The sequence below is a fragment of the Microchirus variegatus genome (genome assembly GCF_963457635.1).
Source record: "Microchirus variegatus genome assembly, chromosome: 8".
Classification (NCBI taxonomy): Eukaryota; Metazoa; Chordata; class Actinopteri; order Pleuronectiformes; family Soleidae; genus Microchirus; species Microchirus variegatus.
The window spans coordinates 7,585,944-7,602,483 of record NC_139809.1 but is presented as its reverse complement, the minus strand read 5'-3'; positions in this window follow the sequence as shown (position 1 = coordinate 7,602,483).

Below are 16,540 nucleotides of genomic sequence, written 5' to 3'. Positions count from 1 at the left end.
ATGAAAGCATATTATCATTTTGTTGTACAGAGAGAGCATTGATTTGATATTGTGAGTTACACTTCCACAAAGATTCAGAGTGCTTTCGATTACACAAATAAATAAATACAATAATGTTACTGTAAGAAATGCAATTTTATTAGACATCAAAATAAACCTCTTTTTACAGGAAAAAATTGGGAGAAACCTCAGGTGTTGAAAACAGGAGGGATGCTTGGCTCATGCACTGCTGTGTGATGTACCAGCCAGTTATTAGAGGGGATATCTGGGGTCAACACTTAATAACCACCTGTGTCTCTGACGTCACCAGTTTCTCGAAGCTGGGATATTTTGACCTTTTAGCTGTTTTGTTAATTATATGATGCACGTGTTATGTGACGTCAAAGTTGTAGCCACTAATCCCCCGAAAGCTTCGTTGTATTATATGGTAATGTAGACATTTTACAGTTGAGTGTAGATGGAAAATCATGACTCATTGAACGACTCTATTATAACAAGCAACTATCCCAGTTTCAATCCTTAATGCAACTGCAAAAGATTTGTCAAAACCCATTTTTTTGTTGCAAAAGGGATACAGGCTAAGTATTATCTACTCTGTGGAGTTTTTTGTGTGTGTTTAGGATGTAGAAGAAAATTGCAACGTTATCCCAAATAAAAAAAGAGCAAATATTACACTATGTTATGAATAACACTAAGTTATGAAAACCCCTATAAACCTATAATTGTCTCTTATCTCTGATTACATTTTTCATTATTGACGATAATCTTTTATAATCTACAGATTAACAACAGTCACACTCTGTGAGTTGAGGCTGTATACTTATGCACTTTACTTATGATGGCTTGAACTACATGCTTAATGTGTAATCCATGCACATAATCTTATCACATAATACTAATAAGGTTGAATAAATGTGTTGACAAAAGCTGAATAACAACAAAACACATCAAAAGTTATGCATTACAACTTTGAATTTGGACCTTATGAAATGGACATTGTGTTGAGATGAATACAACATGTGTACATTTCATCCTTTGGTTGGCATAAATATATGTTTTTTTTATGACCGTTGCTGTTCTGTACTTCAACCACCAATAAATGAAATGTAGTTTTTGTGTTTTAAGACAGAAAAACATGAATGCAATATTGTTTCATCCTGTTCACAATGTAGGGTTGCATTCTTGTCTAAACAGTAGCGACCTGGTGGATCCATTTCCTGCCAAACCGTTTCTCAGGAGCTTATCTTCACCTCATCAACATGGTCCCTCTATAAGAGCTGCTAAAGTTGTTAGTCTTAATGGTGGCTTTGAGCCTGTGGGCGGGGGGGAAATAACACCAGTGTCTTGGTCACTTATGGAGGATTGTCCATACATGCATATAAAAACTTTAAGAACAAAACCATAGTTTCAATACTAACCATTTACAAAATCAATGACCGCTTCATACTCCGACACATTTTTCTTCCTTTATAGAAACTTGGTCTCTCGTTTCCCGGTAAACCTGTAGCATGTTTTCATAAGTCACATGATCGTTATGTGTCTTGCAATTCAATCATCACCGACTTGACGAAATGCCAGCATTTCCATGGGGGAGTTGTAAACTGCAGAAGAAAAAAGAAAGCGCCGTGGATTTCCTGTGGGTCAGAATCAAAGGGTTTAAAGAAGGAAGTCAATGGAGCTTTCAAGTAGTCCTGCTGTAAATAGATGGTCCCTTGTAACACAATATATTTATGGATAGAGAGTTTATGGACTGATGTGGAGGAGAAATGGCGGTACAGGAGCTATACCATTGTTGCCTCACAGGAACAAGGTCACTGGTTTGGATCCTGGTGTCACTGGGTCTGCCCTGTCTCTCACCCCAAACAGGTGCTAGATACATTTTAAATGTGACATGCCTCAACACAAAGGTCTCTACACAATCAACCCCAAGCAGACTCTTGTTGGGGGGTAACACATCCCTGTGGTGTGGCATATGTAATGCATCAAGGATGCTATATTTGTAATGGTCTCCATTTTGACGAGGGGGGAAACTCGTGTGGTGGAAACGCAGTTAAAGATGTCTTTTATCAGCTATTCTTTCAGGAGCTGATGTCATTCATGTTGGAAAGCCATTAATTGGAAAAGCGGCTTTAAAGTGCCGCCTTTCAGCCGCTCCATTTTTAGCTCAGAATGAGGGCACACATTGAGGAAATGGATGTAGAAATATCCCCTTCCACTAATTGTTTCTTGTTGCTCTCCCCCATGACTCTGAGAACGTATAGAAGGATATACTATGAATACTCATGTATACAATATATGGTGAAATTCAGGGCAAAGATTCATCGGCAGGGCAAGCTGGCTATAAAATGACCGTAGAGCAGAATGCTACAAGAGAAAGGTTATATCAATATGTGCTTCATTGAATTTTTTTCAGCATTATTTGGCCACGAGGTGAAACTCGTCCCGGTGTTATAGACTTGATGGAAAGTCTATAAGTCTGTTGACTTTAGATGAGGAATGAGGGAAAACTTTTGAGTGGAGTGTCCAACAATCTGGACTCACTCCAGCACTTACATTCAAGTGGCCCTTCAGCCGCTTTGGGCTCTGTGACCCCATTCACCAAAACAACATTCAGAGGTGATTTGGAGATGCATTTGACTGCATTCATTCATATGTGACTGCCTCCACAGCTGACATCCTCTGACCCACTGTGAACTGACTCATTTTTCACTTCCCTGGGCCCATATCTTAATTTATTGACACCGCCACGGTGTTTACACTGATCGCATGATCAGTGAGCACATGGATTTCACGTCACAGCAGTGAGTATATGTCATTGATTCATTTCGCGCCCCACAACTCTGCAAGTTAACTGTATACTTTTATTAGAAATGTTTCAGTGTCACATAGTTATCTGATTCTTGTCTTTAACCAACATACTGTATGTTGGAATAAGATAATCCCAACCCTCTTTGATGATGACACGTCTTCATAATAAACCAAACTATGCTTTTTAAGTCTGTTAATAACAAAAAATGATCAATGTTTAATAACATGACAGTGTGTGTCACATCATGCACACTGGGTAGCTGTGGAGCACATATTTAGGTTGTGAGATAAGGGTTGTCTTACTGTAAACTGATGTATTATTTGACAAAACTTTTCACCATGATTTATATTTCTGACAAATGTATCAGCATGGAAGATTTACAGGTTTATAGAAAAAAACCCAGGTTAAAAAACAATACATAAAACATAAGAAATTCAAGTAAGTTCAAGTAAATGCGTAGTTACTTTAAAAAAAAAAGAAAAAAAAAAGAGCACATTTGCACATTTACTCGAAACTAACAAATACCCATATTTCTATTCACCTGCCTTCAAATACTCCCTATATATTCTTCCTCATATAACAGTTAATAAATATTAAATATGGTTTTCCAAGTGTACACTACACATTCTGTCGAACATGCTCTGGTTTCTAATGCAGGTGTCTGGTGAATTATCTTGACATGAAGGACTTTCTTTCTTTTTTGTGCTTTTTTGAGTGCTTGAAACAAAAGGCCTTTAAACTGCAGGCAAGTCCCAGCGTGACCTGTGTCATTTCTGAGCAAAGCTGTTATTCCCATAAAAATAGGATTGTAATTAATGCAGAAAAGAGATTGTGTGGGTGGATTTTAGAGGAAATTATTGAAAGGTAACCTTTAAATTTGTGATGAACCCAAAATTACTGTTCAGGACATGTGAAGATTAAATGCATTTTGTTGAATATTTCATAAATTGGTCAGTGGAAAAACTCCGGGCTGGGGAAATTCTGCAAATGATATTTGAACTTGAGCACGACAGGAGGCTTGCTTTTACAAGCAGGACATCATGTCAACAAACAATTTTGTTCACGAGGGACAATTTTTAATTTTATTTTTATGAATTCACTTCCTCCCGTGTGGTGACAAAGATGAGCAGTCGTGCACATTCCTGTTGCTTAAATAAAAAATAAGAAAAGTTAAAGGTTAAAGCTTCTCCAGAAGATGTAACGTGACACAAAAGATACAACCCTTAGCCAGTCTTTTGACATTTAACTTCTCACTATTTATATTTTTTTTTCCAAAAGAAAACAGAAAAAGTACACTCAAATAACATAAACATTCATATAAAAATATAATCAGACGTGCACTCAGGCCTTTTATTTTCACCTCTGTCCTGTCCATTAACATGGAGGAGGCGTGATTTTTGACATTCAGCCAACTGCATTCAGCCGGTGTTGAGCAATGAAGGATGCTGTCATGTTGCCCATCACTGCCTGCGTTGCTTTTGAACTTTCCTCATCCACACATGTTTTTTTATCGCTTTCTTTTTATTGATTTTTCAAATGCAAAGAAAACAACATGAAAAAGGGAAAAAAAAGAGCGTGAAAAAAAGAAAGAAAAACACCTTGGAAGGTCTGGATTGGCACATCCTCACTGAGTCAATACCATTCTATACAAAGGTCACTGGTCTGTTCTTACATCCTGTCAGCAACATGTAATTATTGTCAATTTCTTCCATTTCCCATAACACTTCTCTTCTTCAGTTCCTATCCATACATTTCAGTCACAATCCTTTCATCTTTCATCAGCTTTGTGATCGCCTTTTAGCAGAATTTCTAACAGATACATTCACACGTTTTTTTTTTTTAATCCGAGGACGCCGCATGTGTCCTAACTACTGAGAGATAAATGGGCCACTCATGCAGAGAAAGGCTGAAGGTTGAACAACTGGTCGCGCTGGCGTCGACTGAAATGGTGTCATGCAAAAATGATGTTTACAACATGTGTTCCAGGGTTATCTGAGCTGCGGGGAAGCCGCCTCAGGAGTGATGATGGGAACCAGTAGCTGCTATGTTGGGTGGCATGAGGTGTTGCCTGTGGAATGCAGGCAGTGTATTTAAATATGCTGAATCTCCTCGGGGACAACTCATCAGCAAAAATACTGCTCTTTTCCTGTGCTTCAAAATCTTAATTGGTTTGAATATTTGTGAGGTCACTCGCTGAGCTAATGTGTGAATATATTCCTTCGATTCATTGTGGACTTTATTTGAACTCCCCTGTGAAGCCTCGTGCATTGCGTTCACACTCAGTCTGTCTCTATTAAATTATCACAGCTCACAGAAAGGTAGCAGCTGTGTTATATGAGCCGTGTTGTATCGTGAGATCATGAGATATGTGCGTAAACTAAATTAATCAGGACACACAACTTATAAGCACAAGGTTAATTATTCTGGAGATTTGTCCATTCCATATGATATTTAGCATATGGTATTTGCCCAATTGTTATGAAATAACCTTTTGTTCCAAGCACTTCAAGAACCATTTGTACAATTTTTGCTGCTGAGGTTCAGTTGTCATCCATCATCTATGACATGATGGGAATAAAAGCATGTGATGTAGTCAAAATCTATAGAATACATTGACCTTCATTTTATGAAGGTCAATGCAGAACACAGCTACACATAAAACACAATACAAAATACAAGTTCAGTATTAAGTGCAGTAGTAAAACATAAAAATAAGATTATTGACTAAAAGCATTCACAATTTCCGATGGAGTCCGACTTCAAACTCATGACAACAGCCTTAAATTCGTTAAGACTTATTAGATCCTGAAGCTTGAGCTGCTTCTGCAGCTTATTCCATGAAAACGGTGCAAAAAACTTCAAAGCTGTTTTACCCATCTCTGCACGAGCTTGAGGAACAGTCATAAGCACCATATATCCTGAGATATATGGTGCATGGGGGACGCATTTTTTGGGACATATACAATGACAAATAACAAGGGAGTTTACCTAAAATAGCCTTGTAGATAAAAACATACCAAGTCGTCGCATAAAAAGAGAAGGCCAGTTTACTCTTGAGTACAGCTGTTCAGAGTACAGCTAATGTGAGAAAAGGAAAACCATGCGCAGCTGACTGTTTTTGTAACCTTGCTGTACAACAGCCATCTCCATCAATGCAACATGAGTAAAACATAAAGTGTCCATAAACTCTGAAACTCCTCAAAGTGTCTCGCCTCATACCTTTTTGACCTGAATGTAAATTATATTACGCAATGATCACAACAGGTGACCGATCGTTCCGTCACACAACATCACCACTTCACACAAACACACTCTCTCTCGCCGACTCCCTACAGCTGCCACTGGGGTGACCTCGACTGAGCCAAGCTGGATCTCATTCCTTCTGCCTCTGCATGTTCAGGAGAACTTTTTTGCCTCATATTTAGCCTTAGCCTTTTGGGAGGAAGCATATCATTTTTAGAAAATTAAACTGACCTCTTTTTTTTTGTTTTTCCTTGATTAACTTCCTCCCCCCCCCCCATCCCCTCTGTGACTTGGATGCAGTGAGAAGCATTGGTATTTTTCAGAATGGGAAAACATGCACTGATGCTTGACAGACGCATGGTGACCTGCACGAATGAGGCAGGAAAAAGGTGGAACATAGTAACACGAGCAAATCCAGCTGGAGCACATGTCTGAAACCGAAAAATCCTGGGGTTTATTTTTCCAGAACATAAATAGGCTTTTTCAGTTGAGTCTTAAAAAAAATATTCCTCTCATGCTGTGAAAAGGCTCAGTCAAATCAATCGATAAATCCTTGAAATGTAAACACCGGTATGTGGTTGTTAAGGCAGCGTGCATTGATGGCGTGGTGCGGTGTTCAATTTAAGAGGCACTCATGGGTTCAGTGAGCGAGGTCACGTGCGTGGCCGTACATTTTACCACCATGCAGGGACACCAGGGAGAGGAAATCATCCCTGTCTTTTGGACTCTTTCGTTGATAAACAAGAGTCATTAGTGGGAACATCTGGAAAGGATTTACGTGTTTCTCATCGTCTGCTGGGAACCTTGGGCTCGCAGACAGAAACGAACACAACAATAGCTCGAGTCACATCAGCTGAGAATTCAAGTTGTGGGAAGTAGTGTATTGGCGTGCAATTACTTGATAGAATCATCAATGTTTAATGAGTCTACGCAGGCCTTGAGAAAATATGTCAAGTACAGCAGAGCAGCAGGGTCTCCCGGGAGTTACAGGGACCCTCAGTGAACATGATGAATGAGGACGACGGCTTTTGAACACTTCATTTACCGTCAGATCAATTTACTCATGTTTCTCATTGTTTTCTCAAGTCAGATAATAAACCTTTGTTGCTTAAAGAATGTTGAAAAGGAATTAAGTGTATTTTCAAGATACAATATACAGTTATAATACACACTCTATACATTTTAGAGGAACTAAAAAATAACAAGATAAGATGTCATTGTTTCTTAAAGGGGAAATAAGTAGTTTATAGTGCCATCTAGAGGAGAGGCTGAAATTTACAACAAAGACCTGCTGCTCTGCTCACCCCCTCCCTTCCCTGAGCGCTACGGTATCCTCAGCCGGTCAAATGTCGTCCTCGTCGTCTTTCTCCGTATCAGCAGATGAGGTTCGTGAGGCGAGGGAGAGGGCGGAGCTACCGCGGCCGTAGCAGACGAAGCGGAGAGAGAGGAGGCGGGACTTCCGCTACAAGTAAAGAGACGCTTGTTTTGTTCTCTCGCGTTTGTCCTTACAGGCTCCAGTAGAAACATGGCGTCTCGCTGCTAACAGTGGCTATGCAACCGCGGTCCGCGGTCATGTTATTTTAAATGACTTTTTGAAACACTACGAAAATGAAACAAAGACTATTATACAGCAACTAGACAATGCAGGAGCACATAATATGTATAAAAAAGTGGATTTTGGGTTATATAAACCCATAAATACTACATATTGTACCTTTAAAAGGCTTTAAAGAAAAGAGAAGAAAAATCGAATTGCGTTGGAAATAAGTTGCCACATAATAAGGTTCCATATTGGAAAGTACAGCTCATGTCAAAGAAAAAAAAGTGCTTTACTTTAAAACCAAAATGCACATTTCCAAATGGGCCAGAAAACACAAAGGCACGCATGACATCCATGATATGTTTTGCTGAGGAACGTAATTGCATGCACACGTTCCGACCGTTGAACGATCCCTCGGAACAAACGTGCAAACACTGGAAATCCTTGGCCCCCTAAATCACTGTCTGTTACAATTTTTAAAAATGTCCAACTGTTTCCACCTGTTGTGCAGTGTTCGGAGAATCATTCGTTGCAGAAATCCTGGCGTAGTAAAGGAGATGTTCGGCCTCAAATGTTCTAATTGGAGGTCAGTTTGCATGCGTCTGCCAGTAAGGGACTAACATCACCCGAACATATGGAGGAGGAAACAACACTGTTAGCAGATGGAAACCAAGTGAACTGACGAGTGATTTAAACATTTGGAAAACTTTGAGTCAGTTTACTTGGACCCTTGCAAGTAAAACACAGATTATAAATTCTAACTGGACACCTTTTCCTGATTATAAACAATATCTTTTTGTTTTCACATTTTCACAACCGTCACGCATCAACATCGATTACGCACTGACTCAGCTCTGATAGACCTCACTTGCTTCTGCACTAAAGCTTAACTTCACAGTCATGATCTCACTGAGGTGTTTTTTTTCCATCATTATCTGACAGACACAGACAAAAAAAACACAGCAGGAGCAGCTCTGAACGAGAGTGTGGCTGATGTGACAATAGCAATGAGAAGTTTCCTGATTTTCAGTTGTAATCTGATTTCACGAGTACTGCGAGTGTACGACTTCTTTGTGCTGCTGTTGATGTCCACAGACTTGTGTATGTATTTGGCAATGAGTCAATTAAAGGGACAATATGTAGTATTTATGGGTTTATATGACCCAAAATCCACTTTTTTATACATATTATGTGCTCCTGCATTGTCTAGTCGCTGTATAATAGTTGTTGTTTCATTTTTGTAGTGTTTCAAACAGTCATTTAAAATAACATGGTCGCGGGCCGCGGTTGCATAGCCACTGTTAGCAGCGAGACGCCATGTTTCTGCCTGAGCCTGTAAGGACAAACGCGAGAGAACAAAACAAGCGTCTCTTTACTTGTAGCGGAAGTCCCGCCTCCTCTCTCTCCCCTTCGTCTGCTACGGCCGCGGTAGCTCGCCCTCTCCCTCGCCTCACGAACCTCATCTGCTGACACGGAGAAAGACGACGAGGACGACATTTGACCAGCTGAGGATACCGTAGCGCTCAGGGAAGGGAGGGGGTGAGCAGAGCAGCAGGTCTTTGTTGTAAATTTCAGCCTCTCCTCTAGATGTCACTATAAACTACTTACTTCCCCTTTAACCCTAAATCAAACTCAGTTAGGATTCAGATCAATCAGACATGACTAAAGTTAAGTTTCTTAAAGTGGCAACAGGCAGTTTTTGCTTCTCTTGTGGTTTCAGGTAAACCTGAAATAGTGTTGTGTCGGTCACGAGTGATTCGTTCGAAAGTACGAATCATTTGAGTGAACGAACTGACTGGGATCACTTCATGAACCGATTCGTTCCTTTCTTAGTTCAGTTGAGCTCAGCAGCGATCGTGGCGGCCGTGAGTGGAACCGCCGCGTTCTGTGAATCACTCGTGAAAGTCGTTCGCCGACGCCGTCACTCACTTCGTGAATCTTCGGCAAACGACGCCAGCACTTACAGAGTGACTAGTAAGAAGAACTGTGTCTGTCGTGCTGCCGTGATTCGTTCGCACTGTCAGTACACTGACTCAGTCATGATTCGCGAACGAACTGAGAGCTGGTGAACTGTGGCTGTGTGGACGTGAATCTCGCAAACGAACTGACACACAGAGAGCTGGTGTACTGTCGCTGAGGACATGAATCACGTCTCTCACGTACTGCACTCAGGGAGGAGGTGAGTCACGTAGCGGGGCACCTGGCTCCTGCTTAGCACTGAACGATTCGGCGAACGATTCGGTGAACAAATCATTTTAATGAACTGATTCAAGTGATTCAGTACACTCAAATGAACTGCCGATCCCATCACTAACCTGAAACTCTTTAGAATGCAGCACAAGACATAGTTGCCAAGAACTTGTGAATTATGGAGTAAAGACTGAAAAGAGTTTCTCTCCAGTCTTCTATTGAAAACTTTTTAGGCGTGTCTAAATATAGGGCTCGATGATGCACAGCATTGTACCCAAATTCGCTCACGAGTGAAGTTGGTCTGCTCGCTTGCTGAGATGTATTCGTCCCTGGATATAAAAACACATACAAGCGTCGGTAAAGACATGAAGGACAGAAGAAGAAGAACAGACAGAGGCTGCAAGTGCCACATCATACACTCGGAGAGAAAAGGAGGGAGATGGTGGGACTGTAGCAAGTGCTATGTTTATTGAAGGAATGATTTTAACCCTTAGAACACAGAGCATTTTGGCTGCTTTTTCCCATTACTATATTTAAACATAGGGTATAAGAATGTGCAAAATAGATTTTTATTTATGCTTTTTTTCAGCACAACCTAGACAATCTGATGGAAAAAAATGTCATTGCCATCAACGATATAAACACACCTGATCAAAAAGTACTCAAAATGTTTAAAATTTGGTTGGAATTTCGTGAAATTTGGAAATACTTCACAGTCTATTTTTGTGACTTCTACTTATGTGATATAATATTACTAATACTTACTCATAACTTTGACTCAACAACACATAAGAAGACAAAAAACAACCCATTTTTTAAAGCCTGAATATGTGACCTATAAACACACACACGTTTAAATGTATATTCTGCACAAACACTGATGAACAAACTGTGTGTGCGTGTGTGTGTGTGTGTGTGTGTGTGTGTGTGTGTGTGTGTGTGTTCTTGTACTTGCGGCATACTGAGGACCAGTGAGGGTTTTTAACCAACAAAGTGAGGTCATTTTTACGGAGTGAGGACATTTTGGCCGGTCCTCACTTTGTTTTCATTGAAATCACTTCCTTAGGTTGCTATAACATGCTATACTCAATTTGTCAAGAAAAAAAAAATCAAATTTTGGACGACATATTATAGTATGAGGTTTTTATCAAATTTTGGGTCAATTTTTTTTTTCAAATTTTGGACCGAATTTTTTTTTCAAATTTTGGACCAAATTTTTTTTTCAAATTTTGGACCAAATTTTTTTTTTTCAAAATTTGGACCAAATTTTTTTTTTCTAAATTTGGACCAATTTTTTTTTTTCTAAATTTGTTTTCATATTTTGGACGACATATTATAGTATGACGTTTTTGTCAAATTTTGGACCAACAATTTTGGGTCAATTTTTTTTCTTCAAATTCTGGATGACATAGTATAGTATGACGTTTTTGTCAAATTTTGGGTCAAATTCTTTTTGTCAAATTTTTTTTTCAAATTTTGGACCCAAAATTTTGCATCCATTTTTTTTTCAAATTTTGGACATAGTATAGTATGACGTTTTTGTAAAATTTTGGACCAAAAATGAAAAAGAAAAAATGGTTCTGCAACCAATAGTTCTTTGTAGATGTCATTAATGAAGTAGATATTTGTAATTGTGTTGATTTATAAAGTGGAAATGCTGGTCCTCACTTTGTCAGCAACCCAGTCCTCAGTATGCAGCAAGTACAAGAATGTGTGTGTGTGTGTGCACCAGAGCACCAGGCAGAAAGGACAAAGCTCCTGTCGTGGCCTGAGAATGTGCTGAATTTGACATGATTTCAAATCCAATTTCTTTAACGCTTCAAATTTGGTGAAGTAGTTTCCTGTGAGATGACAAAGTCAGAGGAAAAAAAAAATTTCCCATCACATTTCACGCACTTTAAACAGAACAAATATAGTGACTGTGTTGAAGCCTCACACGTCACACAGTGAATGCCCATCTCTGCTATACATTGTTTTATCTCTTGTCCTATCACTGATCTTCTTTGCCTGCTTTTGTTCCTCCATCAACAGAATTTTTTTTTTTCCTCTTGTGAGGTAGGGTTGTTTCTGTCACACTGGCTTTTCCAGAAACCTGCCATTTCCATCTCTGGCAATAAATACCAAGAGAGAGTGCTACTCTCCTCTCTTGTTTCATAATGGGTAACGCAGTTCTTTTGTGCTGTCAGTCGAGTTGGGATTTGTCTGCAGAAACAGCGTCCATGGTGGCCCAGAGGATGACATATAAAGCAAGTTACATAAGGGAACCAGAATAAGTTTGTCATTTTTCTTCTGACCCATCATAATGACAAGTTTAAGCCAAAAAAGTTATATCTGCTTCGAAAAATCAAACACTGTGTGCCGATCTTCTCATTTTCATATTTTCTGGTAGCTGCAAAAGTGCCTGTGCGTATGTGATGTATGTGCGTATTGTATTGAGTGATATTGCAGGGACTTTTGATATATTAATGACTTGAAACAGTTAATTATTGTCATGCCTTCTACATGGTACATGACTGAGTGCTATGTTCCTGACGCCATAAGAGCAATTATTTAGCAATTAGGAAAGGAAAGTCTGAGGCACATTATACGCGTGGACATGTGATCACTCACGTTCTGCTTCGCCTGCTGCGCGTCTTTTCCATGCATTTTACTTTTACTTTTCTTTAATTTTACTTATTTAAATCTTCTTGCCATGACGTATGAAGGCTGCATTTGTGGTTAGCACAGTGAAATGACTATATCATCTGAGTTTAATACTGGCATGGAAAACTAAACCTGTTTTTTTCCCCTTTGTTTTTTATTTCAGTGAGAACATCAAAATGACTCCCCTGTTTCCAGATAATAATAAAAAATAATAAGCCAGGTCAAGTGCACAAATATATGCAGATTTTTTTTAAATTGTGCCAATTAAAATGGGCTTGAATAATATTTCACATGCTTTGAACAGCATCACAGTTGGTGTAGTGGGGTTAGCACTCTTGCCTTTGCAGCACGTCCGAGCCCCGGTTGGAACAAGGGCCTTTCTGCATGGAGTTTGCATGATCTCCCTGTTTGTGCGTGAGTTTCCTCCTCCCATATACAGTATATAGGTATATTTGACACTCTAAATTGACCGTAGGTGTGAATGTGAGAGTGAATGGTTGTTTCTATATGTGTCCCTGCCGATGGGCTGCTATATCGCCCTATGTGAGCTGAGATCGGCACAGCACCCCCTGTGACCCTCCTGTTAGATGGATGCACATATTCTGGCTTTCTGCATTATTAAACAACAAAAGGAGGCAGTGCACAAAAGGCTCAGTTGCTTTTACAGAGCTTATTACTGTAAGATCTAAAGCCACAATGCAAACCCTTTTATCAGAACCAGAGCCATGTTGTTTTATTATCAGAGGCTTCTTCAGAGGCATTTTGCACTTTGACCTGGAAAATCCATAGGTGAGTTGGATCGTTTCCACTTTCCCGTTCACTTGAGATGAAATTTTACATTGGTACATAACTTCCATGACATTTTAATGTGTTAAAACCACACAGTGTGCTCTCTAGAATATACAGTGTCTCCAGTCAAATAAATATTTAGAGATTAAACTGAATGTAAGGCAGCTGTTCTGGTTTAATCCAGTGAAATGGGAAACGGGGAGATGTGGTTCACGTCAATTGCAAGTGGATGATCAGATATGACAGGATGAATTGAACAATCAGTCAGGCTCCTGAAGTCGACTATAATCGGGTTAATTTAGTATTGAAAAAAAAAAAATTATTAATTTATTGTTCAGGGGAAAAAGTAGGCAGAGATAATATTCTGTAAAGCTTTAATGTCATGGATACAAGTCTTAAGCTATTCTAAAAGTTCTGTATTTATTTAGTGTTTTTCTAGTCTTTGATGACCACTCAAAGCTGCTTTACACTACAGTTTTTCACTCATTCACTCACACTTTCATACAGAGCATCTATACGTGCAGCACGTTTCTCTATATCACTCATCTTTCACATCCATTCACACAGCCGTCGCGTGTCTATCGGCATGTAGACTAGCTTCCCACAACATCCCATTGAAAGATGACTCGCTCAGCTGAGCTACCGTCGCTATTGCTGCATATTTAGTGTCAACATCAAACATGGTAATTTAGTAGAGGAATAAGACGCTGACGTCTCGCACAAATCCCCCTCGTGAATGTTTCTTAAAAGTAAGGATTTAATGGGCTCGATCGGAGGAAACGTGGACCTTAACTCTTCGTACTGTTTGAGCACGTGTGGTGTCTGAAGAACATAAAACAAGTGGGTTTATATATGTGTAAGTGCTGCTTTTTAAGAGGAACATTTCCTGAGGTATTCTGCACATGAGGCTGTCCCATGGACTTGGGTTGGGGGCCCTGTTTTACCACTAATAACACTGACAGCTTGACAAACTGTGTGTCAACAGCTCGGGCCCAGCATGAGACTGATGGGCATCAGCACTTTTCCAGAAAGAAAGAAAGAAAGAAAGGAAGAAAGGAAGAATCGAAATAGATGTGCGTTTTTCATGGCACAAAACACTGGTCAACTCATAACACTGTCTACTCAATTTACTATAATGGCCTCCTCTCTTCTAGGGAGGCTCTCCTATTTTAGCACCTTGGCACCAGGCTTTTGTTCCTATTCAGTCATGAGAGCATTAGTGCGATGGGGCGCTAATGCTGTGTGATAAGGCCTGGCTCTCCATCGGCATTCCAATTCATCTCAAACGTGTTGGCCAGTGTTCCATCTGTTATCTGTACCTGCTGCTTGACCTTTGCAGACCCGGCTTAGACGTATACAGAGAGACACACACGGTTCACACTGTTACATGGACACGAACACGCTACACAACCAGCTGGTATAGGTTCATATCCAGAGCTTCGCTTTGATTTATTTATATAAACGAACACAACAGACGACGTGGAATCCAGGATGAGTGCAGCCACAGTGCATTTAAGGATGAATTGGAGTGTGAATGTGAATAAAAGGCACCAGTTTCTGGGTAGAAAAACAACACATTTACTGAACGATCGCAGGCCTAGAAATGCTGTTTCTACTGTTGTTAGTTCAAACAGTATTTTTGTGTGTTTGTAATTAACAATAATGACAGGTGCTCATGCCAAAAAATGACCTAGCTGTGTGAAATATTTTGTAAAGTAAACAAAGACAAAAGTGGAGAATGGTTCCTTCTGTTGCCGCTCGCAGTTCCACCGAGGATGGTGAGTAAATAAATAAAAGCACAGGTTACTCAGGAATGGCAAAAAAATAAAAATAAAAAACATTTATAAAGGCACGTCAGTGTAGAATTCGCGAAGGAGTAGCTTCCAGCAGTAACCTGCTGCTCGGGGCTGAGGGGGAGACTCAGACTGCCTCAATTTTTAAACTGGAGGAAATACAATGAATTATTCAACGGAAAGAAAGTTCTCATTCGGAGCCAGCACTGACACTGTTAAAGAAACAACAAACACATCATGTGTAACTGTCTATGTAGCTGTGACAGATGCAGAGCAGAGGTCACATACATGTAGCTTCTTCCACACTGACTCACTCTTTTATTGAAGGGCATACTGTAGGCAAGGAAAAACTTTAGCAGGAAGAACCAAAGTCGAAGCCTCAGTGACCACAGACAAATGAAATCAATACAGTGGTCAATAACCCCTTTTACCTCTGAGCATGTAAGCAACAGGATCAGCCAATAGATCACGCTGACTTGGTTTTTCAGTCTCTGACTCACTGACGTGAGACTCATCGGCTCAGCTGCTCGAACAACTGGAGAAATGTAAATGCCCGACATGTTAGTGCTTCTCATTTATGGCCAGTGTTGTCTCAGAAAACCCCGCACAGCACCAGTCACCTTATTAGTGTTGAAGCTGCCTGCTGTGGTGTGTGTTTTAGTGTTATCGATTGTAACGTATCTGCAGTTTTCTGCTCCGCTGAATGACAGCCTTCACCAGTCCATGGGCGTCACGAGTCAATGGAGATGATTAAATGTGATTCCAGCACAACCGCATTCACAGTATACAAAATAATTCTGAATTTGCACATTACACAGTGGTATGGCTCCATGCCGACCTACGTCACTGCGTACAGTACTTACCCCATATATCAGTCTGATACAGTCTGTTGACAACGTTACACACATCTTTTTTTCTTCTATTATCCTTTTTAAAAAAAAGTCCAAATACAGTAACTCACATGATCATTGCAGTCATGTACATCACTTTCATTCTGGTCACATAATGATAGATATCAAATCTATTTTGACCACTACTGGATCGATGCCATTACTGAACATCATATGAGAGTGGTGTATTTGTCCCTACATCCTCCTTCTTTTGTGCCTCAGTTTAAGCGTGAAAGCTCTACTCGATGCTGCTACACTTCACAGAAACAAATCCTCTGGTACTCACAATGTCACCTCTTTGTTCTCTTTTGGGTTTGATCAGCGCTCCAGTCTTGCAATCCTTTTGTTTTACTCTTGCAATCCAACAGTCCCTACAACAGCATACACCCTTCCTCCCTTCTACGGTGTTTCTGGAGTCAATCACATCTTTCAGACTTTCCCCTATTTGTTCATATTCTTGAAGCCATGTTATCGTTTCCCCTCGCCATACTGTCTGCGTTCAATCAAATCATAATGTCTCCTTCACATGACGTTGACCACAATGGCCTGTAGGACAATAGCTGTGACCTTAGTCTGGATTCAAGAAGGGATTAGTGTATAAGTGTAACAAGTTGGTTTTAAGAACATTTCATGACTTAAGGCC